This window comes from Cherax quadricarinatus, chromosome 18 (genome assembly GCF_038502225.1).
Source record: "Cherax quadricarinatus isolate ZL_2023a chromosome 18, ASM3850222v1, whole genome shotgun sequence".
Lineage (NCBI taxonomy): Eukaryota > Metazoa > Arthropoda > Malacostraca > Decapoda > Parastacidae > Cherax > Cherax quadricarinatus.
The window spans coordinates 8,436,921-8,457,001 of record NC_091309.1 but is presented as its reverse complement, the minus strand read 5'-3'; the positions used below and the strand labels follow the sequence as shown (position 1 = coordinate 8,457,001).

At 40.8% G+C, this 20,081-nt stretch overlaps 1 protein-coding gene across 1 annotated transcript in view; it reads right to left on the bottom strand.

Annotated features, from left to right (window-relative positions):
* Positions 1-20,081, bottom strand: part of LOC128689351 (cyanocobalamin reductase / alkylcobalamin dealkylase) — a 128,898-nt gene that overhangs the window by 54,449 nt on the left and 54,368 nt on the right. Inside the window, exon 3 of the mRNA XM_070086149.1 lies at positions 18,179-18,226. The gene's annotated coding sequence lies outside the window, so the exon portion shown is untranslated. The remainder of the gene's footprint in view (positions 1-18,178; positions 18,227-20,081) is intronic.

Below are 20,081 nucleotides of genomic sequence, written 5' to 3'. Positions count from 1 at the left end.
AAAACGACGGGAAGGCAGTGTAGTTAGAACAGACCAACAGGTACTGGAGAGTATCAACACACAACAAAAGAAGTGACGAGACTACTACACCAGCTGCATGTATCAAAAGCAATGGCATCAAACCATACCACGGGTGGGGATAGAACCCGCAATCAGAGTCTCAAAACTCCACACCGCCTCGTTAGCCACTGGACCAGTTTTGAGTTTGGAGTTTTGAGACTCGGATCGCGGATTCTATCCCCGCCCGTGGTATGGTTTGTTTGCAATCGTGTCATTACGATTTCATGAGTAATGGGATCAGACAACAAAATCTCCACGAGTGCTGAGAAAAGGGACAAAATTTTGTGACCCAATAGCAAAGGTATTCAGCCAATCTCTCCAATGAGAACAGATGCCAGAAAATTGGAAAAATTCAAATGTGGTTCCTTTTTATATAAAAAAAGGGATACACAAGAAGCCTTGAATTGCAGGTCAGTATCCCTAACATGCATACTGCCAAAAATTCTAGAGAGGGTAGTAAGGAAAAATATACTGGGACACTTGGAGAGAAAAAGATGCCTTACGGGGAAAAAACAGCATAGATTTAGGGATGGAAAATTATGTTACAAATCTGCTGGACTTCGGTGGGTGAGTCAAAGAAATAAACCAAGAAAAACAGAGTTGGATGAACTGCATTTTATTGAACTGTAAAAACGCATCAGATACAGTAACACACCAGAGATTAGTCCAAAAATTAGAATAAACAAGTTTAAAGTGCAGAGTGCTCCAGTTCCTCAAAGAGCACCTAAATGGCAGAAGTCAGAGAGTAACAGTGAGGGATCAGACATTCGGACGGGACAGAGTAACAAGTGGGAGTTCCGCAAAGAACAGTATTAGGACCACTACTTTTATTAATATACGTTAATGACTTACCCAAGTACGACTAATGAGAGGAATAAAAGCAGGAGAGGACATTTATAAACTAGTGACCCGAACAGATCGCAGATGTTGTCAAAGCAAATGCAAGCTCACGCGTTTTGGAAGAGAGGACAGACCGGACACAGAGTACAGCAATGATCAAAGTAGTGTTGCTGGCAGGGCCTGGAGGTAAGTTTCAACCCCTGCAAACACAACTCGGTGAGCACACACACACACACACACACAGATATATATATATATATATATATATATATATATATATATATATATATATATATATATATATATATATATATATATATATATATATATGCAATAAGATCACAGTAAACAGGTGATTTCAGAATATGCAAAACAACCACTCTGAAAGAATAGAGAAATTCCAAGCGCTTTCGTGACTACTCACATTATCAAGGAACTATGAAAGTAAAGCATCCAAGGAAGCTATATAAGGGGTCTGGCCAACACCTCACTATCAGATCCCACAACGGTTAAACACCTGACGCGCGCCGACACAACTCACCCACAAACTATTCTACCCAAGAAAATTTAAAAATTATTATTTGTCCAGTGTATTATTAAATTCTTCCCAAATTCTATTAATTATAAACGGATCTAATTTATATAAACCAAAGGAAATATTCATATTATTGTCAAAACTGCTTTTTATGAAACAAGATTCAATTATATTCCTGTCGACCATGGACTTGCTTGATACTACTTTCTCAACTTTTTGAAAATCAATTGGATGGTTAAAATCTCTTACATGAATAAATAGAGCATTGGAATCTTGTCCAGTTCTAATGCTATATTTATGTTGTTTTAATCTTAGTTCGAGATTTTTACCAGTTTGACCGTAATAAACTTTATCGCAAATTTTACAAGGAATCTTATAGACACATCCATCAGCATTTTGGGGGGAATTCTTTATCAAAAGTTTTTTTACTGTATCAAGATTTTTGAATACAACTTTAATATTAAAAGTCTTAAGAAGAGAAGGCATATCAACCAAGTTTTCATGGTAAGGGAGAACCAACATATTTTTAGTTGAATAAGGCTGGTTGTCCCTTTTTGGATTGTAAAAAGTATTTCTAGCAACTTTAAAAGATTTATCAATTACATTTCTTGGGTATTTTAAATCATTACCTATTTCATAAATTTTGGATATTTCCTCATCTATGAACTCAGGACTACAAATTCGTAAAGCTCTCAAAAACACTGATGAGAAAACAGACAGTTTGACTCTACCTTGATGCGAGGAATAATAGTGGACATAGGAACAGTTATTTGTAGGTTTTCTGTAAATTTTAAATTTGAATTCATTATTACCCTTAATAATTAAAACATCTAGAAAAGGCAATGAGTTATTTTCTTCAAACTCAACAGTAAAGTTTATAGAATGGGCTAAGCTATTTAATTTTCCAAGGAAATGGTGTATATCTACATTTTTGGGCATAAGACACAAAATATCATCAACATATCTGAACCATTTAGCTCTATTAGGGAGGATTGTGTTAAGCAACCTTGTTTCAAAAAATTCCATGTATAGGTTACTAAGAACAGGTGAAAGAGGATTTCCCATTGCCATACCAAACTTCTGAGTGTAAAACTTATCATTAAATACAAATTTTGCATCAACAATGCAAAGTTTAATAAGTTTAATGATAGTAGGAACTGGCAATGGTAAATCACAGTTAACGAGTTCTTCAGATAAGAAACTTAATAAATCATCAACAGGAACTTTCGTAAACAAGGAAGTAACATCAAAACTAACCATGTTAAAATCATTTAAGTAAGTCAAGGAGCTTAATTTATCAACCAAGTCTATGTTGCTTTTAACATTAAAGTTAGAAATTTTGCCAACAATAGGGCTCAAAATATCAACAAGCCATTTGGATAATTTATATGAAACTGACCCTATGGAGCTAATAATTGGTCTGACTGGATTCCCTGGTTTGTGTGTTTTTATTAGTCCATACATGTAAGGTAAAGATGGATTAGTGGAAGTAAATTGTTTGACTAATTCATCTTTGCCTTTCAGTAGAAGTTTTATTGTTTTATTGAAATTGCTGTTAACGGTTTCTAGGGGATTTTTCCTAAGTTTAGAATAGGTTTCAGTATCATCTAAGAGATTATTCATTTTTTCTTGGTAATCATTTTCTTTCATAATTACTATTGCGCTTGGTATTTCTCTATTCTTTCAGAGTGGTTGTTTTGCATATATATATATATATATATATATATATATATATATATATATATATATAAGTAGTGAAGTTTTCTACAGGGGGGTCCCTTCCGGTTTAGGGCCTTCCACTGAGCGAGGAACTTCCGGTTTAGGCCTTCTACAGGGAGGTCCCTTCCGGTCTAGGACCAGCGGCTGGAGGGTCACCTTTTCACACCTAGGTGTTACTTCCGGTTTTGACCATGACCTCGCCCTCGAGACTACCTCACCCTTGACCCCCCCAACCAATACCCCCCGCCCACGACCCCCCCCCCCCTTCGCGACCCCCGCCGCGCGCCCGCCCGCGCGCCCGCCCGCGCGCCCGCCCGCGCCCTTCGCGACCCCCCGCGCGCGCCCGCCCGCGCGCCCCGCCCCGCCCGCGCGCCCGCCCGCGCCCTTCGCGACCCCCGCCCGCGCCTTCTGCTGCGCCTTCTGCAGCGTCGTCCGGATCGCCCCCGCGCCTCGAATTTTTTTCCGATTTTTTTCGAACTTTTTTAATTTTATTTTCTTGTGCTCTCCATCTCCTCGGATCAAGTTTTTAAGGTTCCCCCTCTCACTTTCACCCCCATCCCAAAATTTATCGATATTACCAAGTTTTTGGATTCCCCCCTATGGGGGTTTCGAAAGTCTCCATCTCCTCAGATCAAATTTTTAAGGTTCCCCCTCCCACTTTCACCCCCCAATCCCAAAAATTTCTCGATAATACAAGTTTTTGGATTCCCCCCCTATGGGGGTTTTGAATTTCTTATGATCACCTTGGATCAAATTTTTGGATTACCCCTCCCACTTTCACCCACCCCCCACCTCAAATTTTTCTCGATAATACCATGACTCCATCTCCTCGAATCAAATTTTTTGGATCCCCCTATGGGTTTTCGAAATTCTCCATCTCCTTGGATCAAGGTTTTTTTTGGATTGTCCCTCCCACTTTCACCCACCCCCACCTCAAATTTTTCTCGATAATACCAAGACTCCATCTCCTCGGATCAAGTTTTTTGGATCCCCCCTATGGGTTTTCGAAATTCTCCTTGGATCAAATTTTTGGATTGTCCCTCCCACTTTCACCCCCCAATCCCAAAAATTTATCAATATTACAAGTTTTTGGATTCCCCCCTATGGGGTTTCAATATCAAATTCTCCACTTCCTCGGATCAAATTTTTGGGTACCCCTCCTTTCACCCCAAATTTTCTCGACAATACCATGACTCCATCTCCTCGGATCAAATTTTTGAGGTTCCCCCTCTCACTTTCACCCCCCATCCCAAAATTTCTCGAAATCAAATTCTCCATCTCCTTGGATCAAGTTTTTTGGGTACCCCCCTTTCACCCCAAATTTTCTCGACAATACCATGACTCCATCTCCTCGGATCAAGTTTTTTGGATCCCCCCTATGGGGTTTTCGAAATTCTCCATCTCCTTGGATCAAATTTTTGGATTACCCCTCCCACCAACCCCAAAATTTCTCGACAATACAAGACTCCATCTCCTCGGATCAAATTTTTTGGATCCCCCTATGGGGGTTTCGAAATTCTCCATCTCCTCGGAACCCCCTCCCACTTTCACCCACACCCCAAAATTTCTCGAAATCAAAGTCTCCATCTCCTTGGATCAAATTTTTGGATTACCCCTCTCACTTTCACTCCCACCCCAAAATTTCTCGATAATACCAAGACTCCATCTCCTTGGATCAAGGTTTTTTGGATTCCCCCCTCTGGGGGTAAGCATTCAAATAACTCCTCCTATGGGGCATGGTGCTCTCCCTTACTACAGGTCTAAACAAGTGTGACGTCATTATTCCTCTCATTAATGTGTTTACTCGACGGTCAGTGACGTCACGCGATGACCCCCACACGCACAGGCTGAATCTTGTCTACCCTTTTAGTTAATAATGGGACATCAGAAAGGCGCATTTTTTCGTTAATACCCACAATTTCTTTACAACACAAGTCTAGACATTTTTAACTATTTCATCTCAGGTCACTCCCCACGAAGTAACCTCCCCCCCCCACCCCCACCCTCCCAAACCTTCACACTCCAACCAACACCTCACAATTTTCACTCATAACTCCAATTTTTCTCGTTTTAACCCTTTTTGTTCATTAAAGTTAATAAGGGGACACAGTACATCAGAAAGTCACCACATCGCTTACATCCACTTTCGTTAAATTCACTACTCACAATTTTACATATTACGAAGTTAAAATACGCACTTTTACTTTGAACATCTTCAAAAACACTCTCATAAATCATTTGAATACTCACAAAAATACCTTTATACATTTCCAAACAACACTGAAATACTCCAAAAACATCATTCGAACACCCCCAAATCACCTCTGAATACTCCCAGAACACCTTCATAAGTACTCTTTCACATCATTTGTACACCTTCAAAAAACACCTTTGAATACTCACATAAACACCCTTGAACACCTTCAAAACACCCTTCAACACACTCAAAACACCTTTGAACACCTTTGAACATTTCCAAAACACTATTTGAGTACTCCCAAATAAGATTTGACATCTCTAATTTATCTGCACTTACACATTTCATTAAATTACAACTCATCCCCTCAGTCTCCAGACTAGGCATTTTCTCGTTTTTACCCTTTTAGTTCATTAAAGTTATTAAGGGGACACAATACATCAGAAAAAAGTCACAAAAACTAACTCAAACACTTTACTTTGAACACCCCCAAAGTACTCTCATAATCATTTGAATACTCACATAAACACCCTTGAACACCTTCAAAACACCTTTGAATATCGTTTTAAACTAATTTCATCACAACCCACTTATATCATCTTTTTTCGGTAACTCTAATTCGACTACACTACCCTCATCAATTACCAACAAATTTTACTCGTTTTAACTAATGTCATCACTGTAACCAAGATTTTCACAAAAAAAAAAACTCTATGACACCTAACACACACGCACACACACACCCCACAACACCCACAATTTTTCTCGTTTTAACCCTTTTAGTTCATTAAAGTTAATAAGGGGACACAGTACATCAGAAAGTCACAACAACAACATCCACAACCCACAATTTTTTCTCGTTTTAGCTAATTTCATCAGAAAAAGTCCCAACAACAACCCACTTATAACATCTTTTTTCGGTATCTCTAGTTCGACAACAACACCCACATCCCACAACACCCACGAACATTTCCAAAACACTATTTGAGTACTCCCAATTACACCACTGATTACTACTAAAACACCACTGAATTCAATCAAAACACCCTTCAACACCTTCAAACACCCTTGAACACCTTCAAAACACTCTTGAACACCTTCAAAATCACCTTTGAACATTTCCAATCAACACTGAAACACTTCCAAAAAACACAATTTGAGTACTCCCAATTACACCACTAAATACTACTAAAACACCGCTGAATTCAATCAAAACACCCTTCAACACCTTCAAAACACCTTTGAACACCTTCAAAACACCTTTGACACCTTCAAAAACACCTTTGAACATTTCCAATCAACACTGAAACACTTCCAAAAAAAACACAATTTGAGTACTCCCAATTACACCACTGAATACTACTAAAACACCGCTGAATTCAATCAAAACACCCTTCAACACCTTCAAAACACCTTTGAACACCTTTGAACACCTTCAAAAAACAACATTTGAACACACTCAAAACACCTTTGAACACCTTTGAACATTTCCAAACAACACTGAAACACTTCCAAAAACACCATTTGAGTACTCCCAAATACACCACTGAATACTAAAACACCACTGAATACACTCAAAACACCACCAAAATCACCATAAACTAAGATCAACACCCACATCCCACAACACCCACAACCCACAACACCCACAATTTTTTCTCGTTTTATCTAATTTCATCAGAAAGTCACAACACCCACACCCCCCCATTTTTTTCTCGTTTTAACCCTTTTAGTTCATTAAAGTTAATAAGGGGGCACACTACATCAGAAAAAGTCCCAACAACAACCCACTTATAACATTTTTTTTTCGGTATCTCTAGTTCGACAACAACACCCACAACACCCACATCCCACAACACCCATGAACATTTCCAAAACACTATTTGAGTACTCCCAATTACACCACTGATTACTACTAAAACACCGCTGAATTCAATCAAAACACCCTTCAACACCTTCAAACACCCTTGAACACCTTCAAAACACTCTTGAACACTTTTCAAAAACACCTTTGAACATTTCCAATCAACACTGAAACACTTCCAAAAACACCATTTGAGTACTCCCAATTACACCACTGATTACTACTAAAACACCGCTGAATTCAATCAAAACACCCTTCAACACCTTCAAACACCCTTGAACACACTCAAAACACCCTTCAACACCTTCAAAACACCTTTGAACACCTTCAAAACACCTTTGAACACATTCAAAACACTCTCATAATCATTTGAACACACTCAAAACACCTTTGAATAACCTCAAAACACCTTCGAACACCTTCAAAACACCCTTGAACACCCTTGATCACCTTCAAAAAAACAACATTTGAACACACTCAAAACACCTTTGAACACCTTTGAACATTTCCAAACAACACTGAAACACTTCCAAAAACACCATTTGAGTACTCCCAAATACACCACTGAATACTAAAACACCACTGAATACACTCAAAACACCACCAAAATCACCATAAACTAAGATCAACACCCACATCCCACATCACCCACATCCCACATCCCCCACACACACACACAGACACACACACACACACATCCCTAACCTAGCCTAACCTAACCTAACTTATCCTAACATAACCTAACCTAACCTAACCTAACCTAACCTAACCTAACTTATCCTAACCTAGCCTAACCTAACCTAACCTTACCTAAATTATCCTAACCTAAGCTAACCTAGCCTAACCTAACTTAACCTAACCTAACCTAACCTACCCTAACCTAACCTAACCTAACCTATCTTAACCTTACCTAACCTAACCTAGCCGAACCTATCCTAACCTAACCTAAAATATATTGGAACACTTCCAAAATACATTAGAGTACTCCAGAATTACTTTGAACGACTCCATTTTTGGATATTTCCAAATTAGTTTTGAAAACTTTATCGTAAAATCGAACATTATTTTCTTGTTGGTAAAACACACTCAATGGTAGAAATATTTACTCGATTTCCGAATAGAAGCACTGTCCTCGCTCTGAGAGACTCATTGTGGGTCACCCCAACACATGGTGTAATGCGCTTCACACCCAAGGTAGAACATAACACCTGCGTCAACTCAGGACAGACAGGCGCCATGTAATGCGGGTAACATCCAAGGTAGAAAATCATCTCTTTCCAGACCAACTGTCTATCCTAACCTAACCTAACCTAACCTAATTCCTAACCTAACCTAACCTCACCTAACCGAACCTAACCTAACTCCATCAATCACCTCTATCCTAACCTAACCTAACCTAACCTAACCCAACCTAACTCCATCAAACACCTCTATCCTAACCTAACCTAACCTATCCTAACCTAACCTAACTCCATCAAACACCTCGAATACTACCTAACTTAACCTAACCTAACCTTACCTAACCTACCGAACCTAACCTAACCTAACCTAACCTATCCTAACCTGTCCCAACCTAACCTAACCTAACCTATCCTAACCTAACCTAACCTAACCTAACCTAACTTATCCTAAGCTAACCTAACCTAACTTATCCTAACCTAACCTATCCTAACCTAACCTAAACACTGACTAACTTTGAACCAACTCTGAACACCACTGATCTTCTTCAAAAAATGCTCTGCACATCATTTGAACACCTTCAAAAAAAACACCATCAAACACCTCCGAATACTCCCAAAAAAAACACTACTGATTACTATCAAATCACCACTGAATACTGCCAATCACCGTCAAAATCACCAGAAACTAAGTTTAACATCACCATCTAACATCCTTTTTATAGAAATCCCCTCAAATCACTATAACCAAGAACTCCCTCCCCATTTGGCGCATAAAAAAAAGCATGAACACAAACCTAATACGCAAACACTTAGTGCATGATCACCATCAACTGAAAACATATCTTATACACACACATAATATAAGACAATCACCAACTACAATCACCCATGTTCACTTACCTCAAAATCACTAATATCACAGAAAACAATCATTTTTATAAACATTTCACACACAAAAAAAAATCATATTTGACAATATCTAAGCGCACTCACCTCACTACCACCAACACACGATGTCTCACCTCACAGGACCGACGAGCTCACCTCCAGTGACGTCACACTCCCATTGTGTTACTTGGTGGTTGGTAACATCACACCTAACCCCCCCTTGTTTCAACCTGTTGTACCCTACATTATCTAAGAACACTATATCCAAGACGATTACCAGATTTTATGATCCCCAACACCAAGATCACAGAAAACACACATTTTTATAATTATTCACACAAAAATCACGATCACCAATTCCATATCATGTTTACCGTCATCTATCAACACTAATCACCAAGATCACCAAAAAAAATCTAAGATCATGCATCTCAAAACTACTATGATCACTGAAAACACTTATTTTTTAAACATTCGCACAAAAATAAGACATACACAAAAATACCACATCACTTCCACCAACATCTATAACATAACATGAGCACTATAACATATCACTATCACAAAAAAAAATAATACACAAACACCCACATATTATACATTTCAATTGGAAATTTAAGACATGAGACATACACACCAAATCTAAGACATTCACCTCCAACTAAGACATACACATCACCCCTAAAACTTCCTTCCTTATTCATTCCGTATATCTCCTAGAGCTGTTTTAACCCCGACGGTTCCATCACGACGTAGGTGCCAGAGGAACCATCACCACTCCAACACCACCTACTACACTCTGGCTCCTACGTCGTGGTGGATCCGTCGGGGTTAAAACAGCTCTAGGAGATATACGGAATGAATAAGGAAGGAAGTTTTAGGGGTGATGTGTATGTCTTAGTTGGAGGTGAATGTCTTAGATTTGGTGTGTATGTCTCATGTCTTAAATTTCCAATTGAAATGTATAATATGTGGGTGTTTGTGTATTATTTTTTTTTGTGATAGTGATATGTTATAGTGCTCATGTTATGTTATAGATGTTGGTGGAAGTGATGTGGTATTTTTGTGTATGTCTTATTTTTGTGCGAATGTTTAAAAAATAAGTGTTTTCAGTGATCATAGTAGTTTTGAGATGCATGATCTTAGATTTTTTTTGGTGATCTTGGTGATTAGTGTTGATAGATGACGGTAAACATGATATGGAATTGGTGATCGTGATTTTTGTGTGAATAATTATAAAAATGTGTGTTTTCTGTGATCTTGGTGTTGGGGATCATAAAATCTGGTAATCGTCTTGGATATAGTGTTCTTAGATAATGTAGGGTACAACAGGTTGAAACAAGGGGGGGGTTAGGTGTGATGTTACCAACCACCAAGTAACACAATGGGAGTGTGACGTCACTGGAGGTGAGCTCGTCGGTCCTGTGAGGTGAGACATCGTGTGTTGGTGGTAGTGAGGTGAGTGCGCTTAGATATTGTCAAATATGATTTTTTTTTGTGTGTGAAATGTTTATAAAAATGATTGTTTTCTGTGATATTAGTGATTTTGAGGTAAGTGAACATGGGTGATTGTAGTTGGTGATTGTCTTATATTATGTGTGTGTATAAGATATGTTTTCAGTTGATGGTGATCATGTACTAAGTGTTTGCGTATTAGGTTTGTGTTCATGCTTTTTTTTATGCGCCAAATGGGGAGGGAGTTCTTGGTTATAGTGATTTGAGGGGATTTCTATAAAAAGGATGTTAGATGGTGATGTTAAACTTAGTTTCTGGTGATTTTGACGGTGATTGGCAGTATTCAGTGGTGATTTGATAGTAATCAGTAGTGTTTTTTTTGGGAGTATTCGGAGGTGTTTGATGGTGTTTTTTTTGAAGGTGTTCAAATGATGTGCAGAGCATTTTTTGAAGAAGATCAGTGGTGTTCAGAGTTGGTTCAAAGTTAGTCAGTGTTTAGGTTAGGTTAGGATAGGTTAGGTTAGGATAAGTTAGGTTAGGTTAGCTTAGGATAAGTTAGGTTAGGTTAGGTTAGGTTAGGTTAGGATAGGTTAGGTTAGGTTAGGTTGGGACAGGTTAGGATAGGTTAGGTTAGGTTAGGTTAGGTTCGGTAGGTTAGGTAAGGTTAGGTTAGGTTAAGTTAGGTAGTATTCGAGGTGTTTGATGGAGTTAGGTTAGGTTAGGATAGGTTAGGTTAGGTTAGGATAGAGGTGTTTGATGGAGTTAGGTTGGGTTAGGTTAGGTTAGGTTAGGTTAGGATAGAGGTGATTGATGGAGTTAGGTTAGGTTCGGTTAGGTGAGGTTAGGTTAGGTTAGGAATTAGGTTAGGTTAGGTTAGGTTAGGATAGACAGTTGGTCTGGAAAGAGATGATTTTCTACCTTGGATGTTACCCGCATTACATGGCGCCTGTCTGTCCTGAGTTGACGCAGGTGTTATGTTCTACCTTGGGTGTGAAGCGCATTACACCATGTGTTGGGGTGACCCACAATGAGTCTCTCAGAGCGAGGACAGTGCTTCTATTCGGAAATCGAGTAAATATTTCTACCATTGAGTGTGTTTTACCAACAAGAAAATAATGTTCGATTTTACGATAAAGTTTTCAAAACTAATTTGGAAATATCCAAAAATGGAGTCGTTCAAAGTAATTCTGGAGTACTCTAATGTATTTTGGAAGTGTTCCAATATATTTTAGGTTAGGTTAGGATAGGTTCGGCTAGGTTAGGTTAGGTAAGGTTAAGATAGGTTAGGTTAGGTTAGGTTAGGGTAGGTTAGGTTAGGTTAGGTTAAGTTAGGTTAGGCTAGGTTAGCTTAGGTTAGGATAATTTAGGTAAGGTTAGGTTAGGTTAGGCTAGGTTAGGATAAGTTAGGTTAGGTTAGGTTAGGTTAGGTTAGGTTAGGTTATGTTAGGATAAGTTAGGTTAGGTTAGGCTAGGTTAGGGATGTGTGTGTGTGTGTGTCTGTGTGTGTGTGTGGGGGATGTGGGATGTGGGTGATGTGGGATGTGGGTGTTGATCTTAGTTTATGGTGATTTTGGTGGTGTTTTGAGTGTATTCAGTGGTGTTTTAGTATTCAGTGGTGTATTTGGGAGTACTCAAATGGTGTTTTTGGAAGTGTTTCAGTGTTGTTTGGAAATGTTCAAAGGTGTTCAAAGGTGTTTTGAGTGTGTTCAAATGTTGTTTTTTTGAAGGTGATCAAGGGTGTTCAAGGGTGTTTTGAAGGTGTTCGAAGGTGTTTTGAGGTTATTCAAAGGTGTTTTGAGTGTGTTCAAATGATTATGAGAGTGTTTTGAATGTGTTCAAAGGTGTTTTGAAGGTGTTCAAAGGTGTTTTGAAGGTGTTGAAGGGTGTTTTGAGTGTGTTCAAGGGTGTTTGAAGGTGTTGAAGGGTGTTTTGATTGAATTCAGCGGTGTTTTAGTAGTAATCAGTGGTGTAATTGGGAGTACTCAAATGGTGTTTTTGGAAGTGTTTCAGTGTTGATTGGAAATGTTCAAAGGTGTTTTTGAAAAGTGTTCAAGAGTGTTTTGAAGGTGTTCAAGGGTGTTTGAAGGTGTTGAAGGGTGTTTTGATTGAATTCAGCGGTGTTTTAGTAGTAATCAGTGGTGTAATTGGGAGTACTCAAATAGTGTTTTGGAAATGTTCATGGGTGTTGTGGGATGTGGGTGTTGTGGGTGTTGTTGTCGAACTAGAGATACCGAAAAAAAAATGTTATAAGTGGGTTGTTGTTGGGACTTTTTCTGATGTAGTGTGCCCCCTTATTAACTTTAATGAACTAAAAGGGTTAAAACGAGAAAAAAATGGGGGGGGTGTGGGTGTTGTGACTTTCTGATGAAATTAGATAAAACGAGAAAAAATTGTGGGTGTTGTGGGTTGTGGGTGTTGTGGGATGTGGGTGTTGATCTTAGTTTATGGTGATTTTGGTGGTGTTTTGAGTGTATTCAGTGGTGTTTTAGTATTCAGTGGTGTATTTGGGAGTACTCAAATGGTGTTTTTGGAAGTGTTTCAGTGTTGTTTGGAAATGTTCAAAGGTGTTCAAAGGTGTTTTGAGTGTGTTCAAATGTTGTTTTTTGAAGGTGTTCAAAGGTGTTCAAAGGTGTTTTGAAGGTGTTGAAGGGTGTTTTGATTGAATTCAGCGGTGTTTTAGTAGTATTCAGTGGTGTAATTGGGAGTACTCAAATTGTGTTTTTTTTGGAAGTGTTTCAGTGTTGATTGGAAATGTTCAAAGGTGTTTTTGAAGGTGTCAAAGGTGTTTTGAAGGTGTTCAAAGGTGTTTTGAAGGTGTTGAAGGGTGTTTTGATTGAATTCAGCGGTGTTTTAGTAGTATTTAGTGGTGTAATTGGGAGTACTCAAATTGTGTTTTTTGGAAGTGTTTCAGTGTTGATTGGAAATGTTCAAAGGTGATTTTGAAGGTGTTCAAGAGTGTTTTGAAGGTGTTCAAGGGTGTTTGAAGGTGTTGAAGGGTGTTTTGATTGAATTCAGTGGTGTTTTAGTAGTAATCAGTGGTGTAATTGGGAGTACTCAAATAGTGTTTTGGAAATGTTCGTGGGTGTTGTGGGATGTGGGTGTTGTTGTCGAACTAGAGATACCGAAAAAAGATGTTATAAGTGGGTTGTTGTTGGGACTTTTTCTGATGAAATTAGCTAAAACGAGAAAAAATTGTGGGTTGTGGATGTTGTTGTTGTGACTTTCTGATGTACTGTGTCCCCTTATTAACTTTAATGAACTAAAAGGGTTAAAACGAGAAAAATTGTGGGTGTTGTGGGGTGTGTGTGTGCGTGTGTGTTAGGTGTCATAGAGTTTTTTTTTTTTGTGAAAATCTTGGTTACAGTGATGACATTAGTTAAAACGAGTAAAATTTGTTGGTAATTGATGAGGGTAGTGTAGTCGAATTAGAGTTACCGAAAAAAGATGATATAAGTGGGTTGTGATGAAATTAGTTTAAAACGATATTCAAAGGTGTTTTGAAGGTGTTCAAGGGTGTTTATGTGAGTATTCAAATGATTATGAGAGTACTTTGGGGGTGTTCAAAGTAAAGTGTTTGAGTTAGTTTTTGTGACTTTTTTCTGATGTATTGTGTCCCCTTAATAACTTTAATGAACTAAAAGGGTAAAAACGAGAAAATGCCTAGTCTGGAGACTGAGGGGATGAGTTGTAATTTAATGAAATGTGTAAGTGCAGATAAATTAGAGATGTCAAATCTTATTTGGGAGTACTCAAATAGTGTTTTGGAAATGTTCAAAGGTGTTCAAAGGTGTTTTGAGTGTGTTGAAGGGTGTTTTGAAGGTGTTCAAGGGTGTTTATGTGAGTATTCAAAGGTGTTTTTTGAAGGTGTACAAATGATGTGAAAGAGTACTTATGAAGGTGTTCTGGGAGTATTCAGAGGTGATTTGGGGGTGTTCGAATGATGTTTTTGGAGTATTTCAGTGTTGTTTGGAAATGTATAAAGGTATTTTTGTGAGTATTCAAATGATTTATGAGAGTGTTTTTGAAGATGTTCAAAGTAAAAGTGCGTATTTTAACTTCGTAATATGTAAAATTGTGAGTAGTGAATTTAACGAAAGTGGATGTAAGCGATGTGGTGACTTTCTGATGTACTGTGTCCCCTTATTAACTTTAATGAACAAAAAGGGTTAAAACGAGAAAAATTGGAGTTATGAGTGAAAATTGTGAGGTGTTGGTTGGAGTGTGAGGGTTTGGGAGGGTGGGGGGGAGGTTACTTCGTGGGGAGTGACCTGAGATGAAATAGTTAAAAATGTCTAGACTTGTGTTGTAAAGAAATTGTGGGTATTAACGAAAAAATGCGCCTTTCTGATGTCCCATTATTAACTAAAAGGGTAGACAAGATTCAGCCTGTGCGTGTGGGGGTCATCGCGTGACGTCACTGACCGTCGAGTAAACACATTAATGAGAGGAATAATGACGTCACACTTGTTTAGACCTGTAGTAAGGGAGAGCACCATGCCCCATAGGAGGAGTTCATTTGAATGCTTACCCCCAGAGGGGGGAATCCAAAAAACCTTGATCCAAGGAGATGGAGTCTTGGTATTATCGAGAAATTTTGGGGTGGGAGTGAAAGTGAGAGGGGTAATCCAAAAATTTGATCCAAGGAGATGGAGACTTTGATTTCGAGAAATTTTGGGGTGGGGGTGAAAGTGGGAGGGGGTTCCGAGGAGATGGAGAATTTCGAAACCCCCATAGGGGGATCCAAAAAATTTGATCCGAGGAGATGGAGTCTTGGTATTGTCGAGAAAATTTGGGGGTGAAAGTGGGAGGGGTAATCCAAAAATTTGATCCAAGGAGATGGAGAATTTCGAAAACCCCATAGGGGGGATCCAAAAAACTTGATCCGAGGAGATGGAGTCATGGTATTGTCGAGAAAATTTGGGGTGAAAGGAGGGGTACCCAAAAAACTTGATCCAAGGAGATGGAGAATTTGATTTCGAGAAATTTTGGGATGGGGGGTGAAAGTGAGAGGGGGAACCTCAAAAATTTGATCCGAGGAGATGGAGTCATGGTATTGTCGAGAAAATTTGGGGTGAAAGGAGGGGTACCCAAAAATTTGATCCAAGGAATTGGAGAATTTCGAAAACCCCATAGGGGGGAATCCAAAAACTTGGTAATATTGAGAAATTTTTGGGATTGGGGGGTGGAAGGAGGGACAATCCAAAAAAAACCTTGATCCAAGGAGATGGAGAATTTCGAAAACCCATAGGGGGATCCAAAAAATTTGATCCGAGGAGATGGAGTCTTGGTATTATCGAGAAAAATTTGGGGTGGGGGTGGGTGAAAGTGGGAGGGGTAATCCAAAAAAAACCTTGATCCAAGGAGATGGAGAATTTCGAAAACCCATAGGGGGATCCAAAAAATTTGATTCGAGGAGATGGAGTCATGGTATTATCGAGAAAAATTTGAGGTGGGGGGTGGGTGAAAGTGGGAGGGGTAATCCAAAAATTTGATCCAAGGTGATCATAAGAAATTCAAAACCCCCATAGGGGGGGAATCCAAAAACTTGTATTATCGAGAAATTTTTGGGATTGGGGGGTGAAAGTGGGAGGGGGAACCTTAAAAATTTGATCTGAGGAGATGGAGACTTTCGAAACCCCCATAGGGGGGAATCCAAAAACTTGGTAATATCGAGAAATTTTGGGATGGGGGTGAAAGTGAGAGGGGGAACCTTAAAAACTTGATCCGAGGAGATGGAGAGCACAAGAAAATGAAATTAAAAAAAAATTCGAAAAAAATCGGAAAAAAATTCGAGGCGCGGGGTCGATCCGGACGACGCTGCAGAAGGCGCAGCAGAAGGCGCGGGCGGGGGTCGCGAAGGGCGCGGTCGGGCGCGCGGGCGGGGCGGGGCGCGCGGGCGGGCGCGCGCGGGGGGTCGCGAAGGGCGCGGGCGGGCGCGCGGGCGGGCGCGCGGGCGGGCGCGCGGGCGGGCGCGCGGGCGGGCGCGCGGCGGGGGTCGCGAAGGGGGAGGGGGTCGTGGGCGGGGGTATTGGTTGGGGGGGGTTAAGGGTGAGGTAGTCTCGAGGGCGAGGTCATGGTCAAAACCGGAAGTAACACCTAGGTGTGAAAAGGTGACCCTCCAGCCGCTGGTCCTAGACCGGAAGGGACCTCCCTGTAGAAGGCCTAAACCGGAAGTTCCTCGCTCAGTGGAAGGCCCTAAACCGGAAGGGACCCCCCTGTAGAAAACTTCACTACTTATATATATATATATATATATATATATATATATATATATATATATATATATATATATATATATATATATATATATATATATATATATATATATATATAGACACACACTCGATCACACACACACGCTGCAACCACAAAAAGGTGAGTATACACACATGCGCGCACACACACACAGACACACGCACACACAAAGCCAGGACACATTAAAACTTTGCCACACGAGGTCCTGAGAGACAGATGGTGGCGGCTACTAACAACATCCAACTCCACCTGCCTACTTAAATGCTCTTCTAACCCTATTAGTGGTTATTCCAGTTACTGGCGGTTATTCTATTTACTGACGGTTATTCCACTTATTGGTTATTCCATTTATTAATGGTTATTCCATTTACTGACGGCTATTCCATTTAATGACGATTATTCTAATTACTGACGGTTATTCCATTTACTGACGATAATTCCATTTACTGACGATTATTCTATTTACTGACGGTTATTCCAGTTACTGACGGTTATTCCAGTTACTGACGGTTATTCCATTTATTGACGATTAATCCATTTACTGACGATTATTCCATTTACTGACGATTATTCTAATTACTGACGGTTATTCTATTTACTGACGATAATTCCATTTACTGACGATTATTCCATTTACTGACGGTTATTCCAGTTACTGACGGTTATTCCAGTTACTGACGGTTATTCCAGTTACTGATGATTATTCCACTGTTATTCTCTTCTGACGGCTCCTCGTTCCTTCATCGAGTTCCTCTTCAAGTTTTCTCTCCTCGGAACGGTTTATTTGTTTCAGTAATTGCTAAAAATGTAAATATCCATCCATACATACATACATATGATCTGGTACACACATACAAACCGTACACACATAATATTTTTAACACAGGGGGAGGGTAAGTTTCCCCCAGGACCACCCAGTACAGTCAGTGCGTCGTTGGGAACTGTATTTCGACTTGGGTTCTTTCATCTTGTCTTCCCCTTCCCAGGATGCGACCCATGTACCTACTTACAACCAGGTGAACAGGGGGCAGCGGGTCTAAAGAGACATACCCAACGTTTCACCCGTGCCGGGGAGGGATGCCCGGTCCCTCAGTATGTGTGAACCGAGGACGCTGCCAAGCAAGCCACGAGCATCCTACATACAAACATGCCTACATACATACATAAAATACAGAGATACCTACCTACATTATTTTCATTACACTGGCTGTATCCCGCCCAGGCAAAGTGACCTGAAAAGAAAACGAAAGTTTTTCGTCTTAAATTTGGTAATTTATACAGAAGAAGGGGTTAATAGCCCTTGCTCCCGGGAATTTAGTCGCCTCTTACGACACACATGGCTTAGGGAGGAAGAATTCTCTCTCTCTCTCTCTCTCACACACACACACACACACACACACACACACACACACACATACACACAAACATAAACACACATACACACACACACACACACACACACACACACACACACACACACACACACACACACACATACACACATACACACACACTCACACACACACACATACACACACACACACATACACACACACACATACACACACATACACACACACATACATACACACATACACACACACACATACACACATATATGTATGCTGGGAGGCAGTTGAACAGTCTCGGGCCCCTGACACGTATTGTGTGGACTCTTAACGTGCTAGTGACACCCTTGCTTTTCATTGGGGGCAACATCCCCCCAATGAAAAGCAGGGGTGTCACTAGCACGTTAAGAGACCATACAATAAGTGTCAGGGGCCCGAGACTGTTCAACTGCCTCCCAGCATACATAAGGGGGATTACCAACAGACCCCTGGCAGTCTTCAAGCTGGCACTGGACAAGCACCTAAAGTCGGTTCCTGATCAGCCGGGTTGTGGCTCGTGCGTTGGTTTGCGTGCAGCCAGCAGTAACAGCCCGGCTGATCAGGCTCTGATCCACCAGGAGGCCTGGTCACAGACCGGGCCACGGGGCGTTGACCCCCGGAACTCTCTCCAGGTAAACTCCAGGTATACACACACACACACACACACACACACACACACACCCGTAAGGACCCCGGTATCAAGCGGTTATTCTACCCTCATCCTTCCCTTCCCCACCCCCCCCTTCTATTCCCATCATACACACACCTCCCCGGTTTCTAGGGGTCACTCTACCCTCATCCTTCTCTCCCCCTCCCCCCTTAATCCCATCCCTCTCCCACACATGCACCCACACATACACAAGCACACATACACTTGACACATACACATACTCCCCCTTCCCCTAGCCACCTCTCCCCCTCCCCTAGCCACCTACCCCTCCCCCAAACCATCTAACCCCATCCCAAACCATCTATCCCCCTCCCCCAACCATCTCTCCCCCTCCAATAACCATCCTCCCCCTCCCCCTAACCATCCACCCCCTCCCCCTAACCATCTATTCCCCTCCCCCTAACCATCTCTCCCCCTTCCTTCTGTGGTGCAATGGAGCAACCAAGAACTAGGATGAGAGCCAAGGGCCCGACTGACAAATCTGGGAGGGAGGACTGGGAGGCAGAGCTCAAAAAAAGGGAAGAAGACTGGGGAAGGAGGCAAGATGAGCTTGCAAGGAAGATGAAGGAGAGGTTAACAGCAGAGTGCAGAAGGTGGGAGCAACATGCCACAGTAGCAGAAGCCAAGATACAGAGATTAGAAGAGGAGCTGAGAAATCTGAAACAGCCTAGAGATAAAGATAATACAGAAGTAGCATCAGCAATGTTTACATCAGACACAGACAGGGTCTGAAGGGAGCATGGAAGCTAAACCGTATGCAGAGGTCCTGTCAAACCCACAAGGGGCCAAAACAAAGGGAGCACACTAGGACAGCATGAGAGGTTGGAAGACATTGAAGGAACTAGGACATGTACAGGGACCTTACCAGACACTTGTGGGGGCCAGGAACAGGTGAGCAGGAAGGACAATCCAATGAGCATAGGGGCCACAGCTAGGGAAGGGATTGAAGGAAGGAACACTCCACAGATAGGAACTAAAACACCTCAGAGGATGCAATGGGAGTCACAGTGGGAGGTGGAAAGGGAGAGA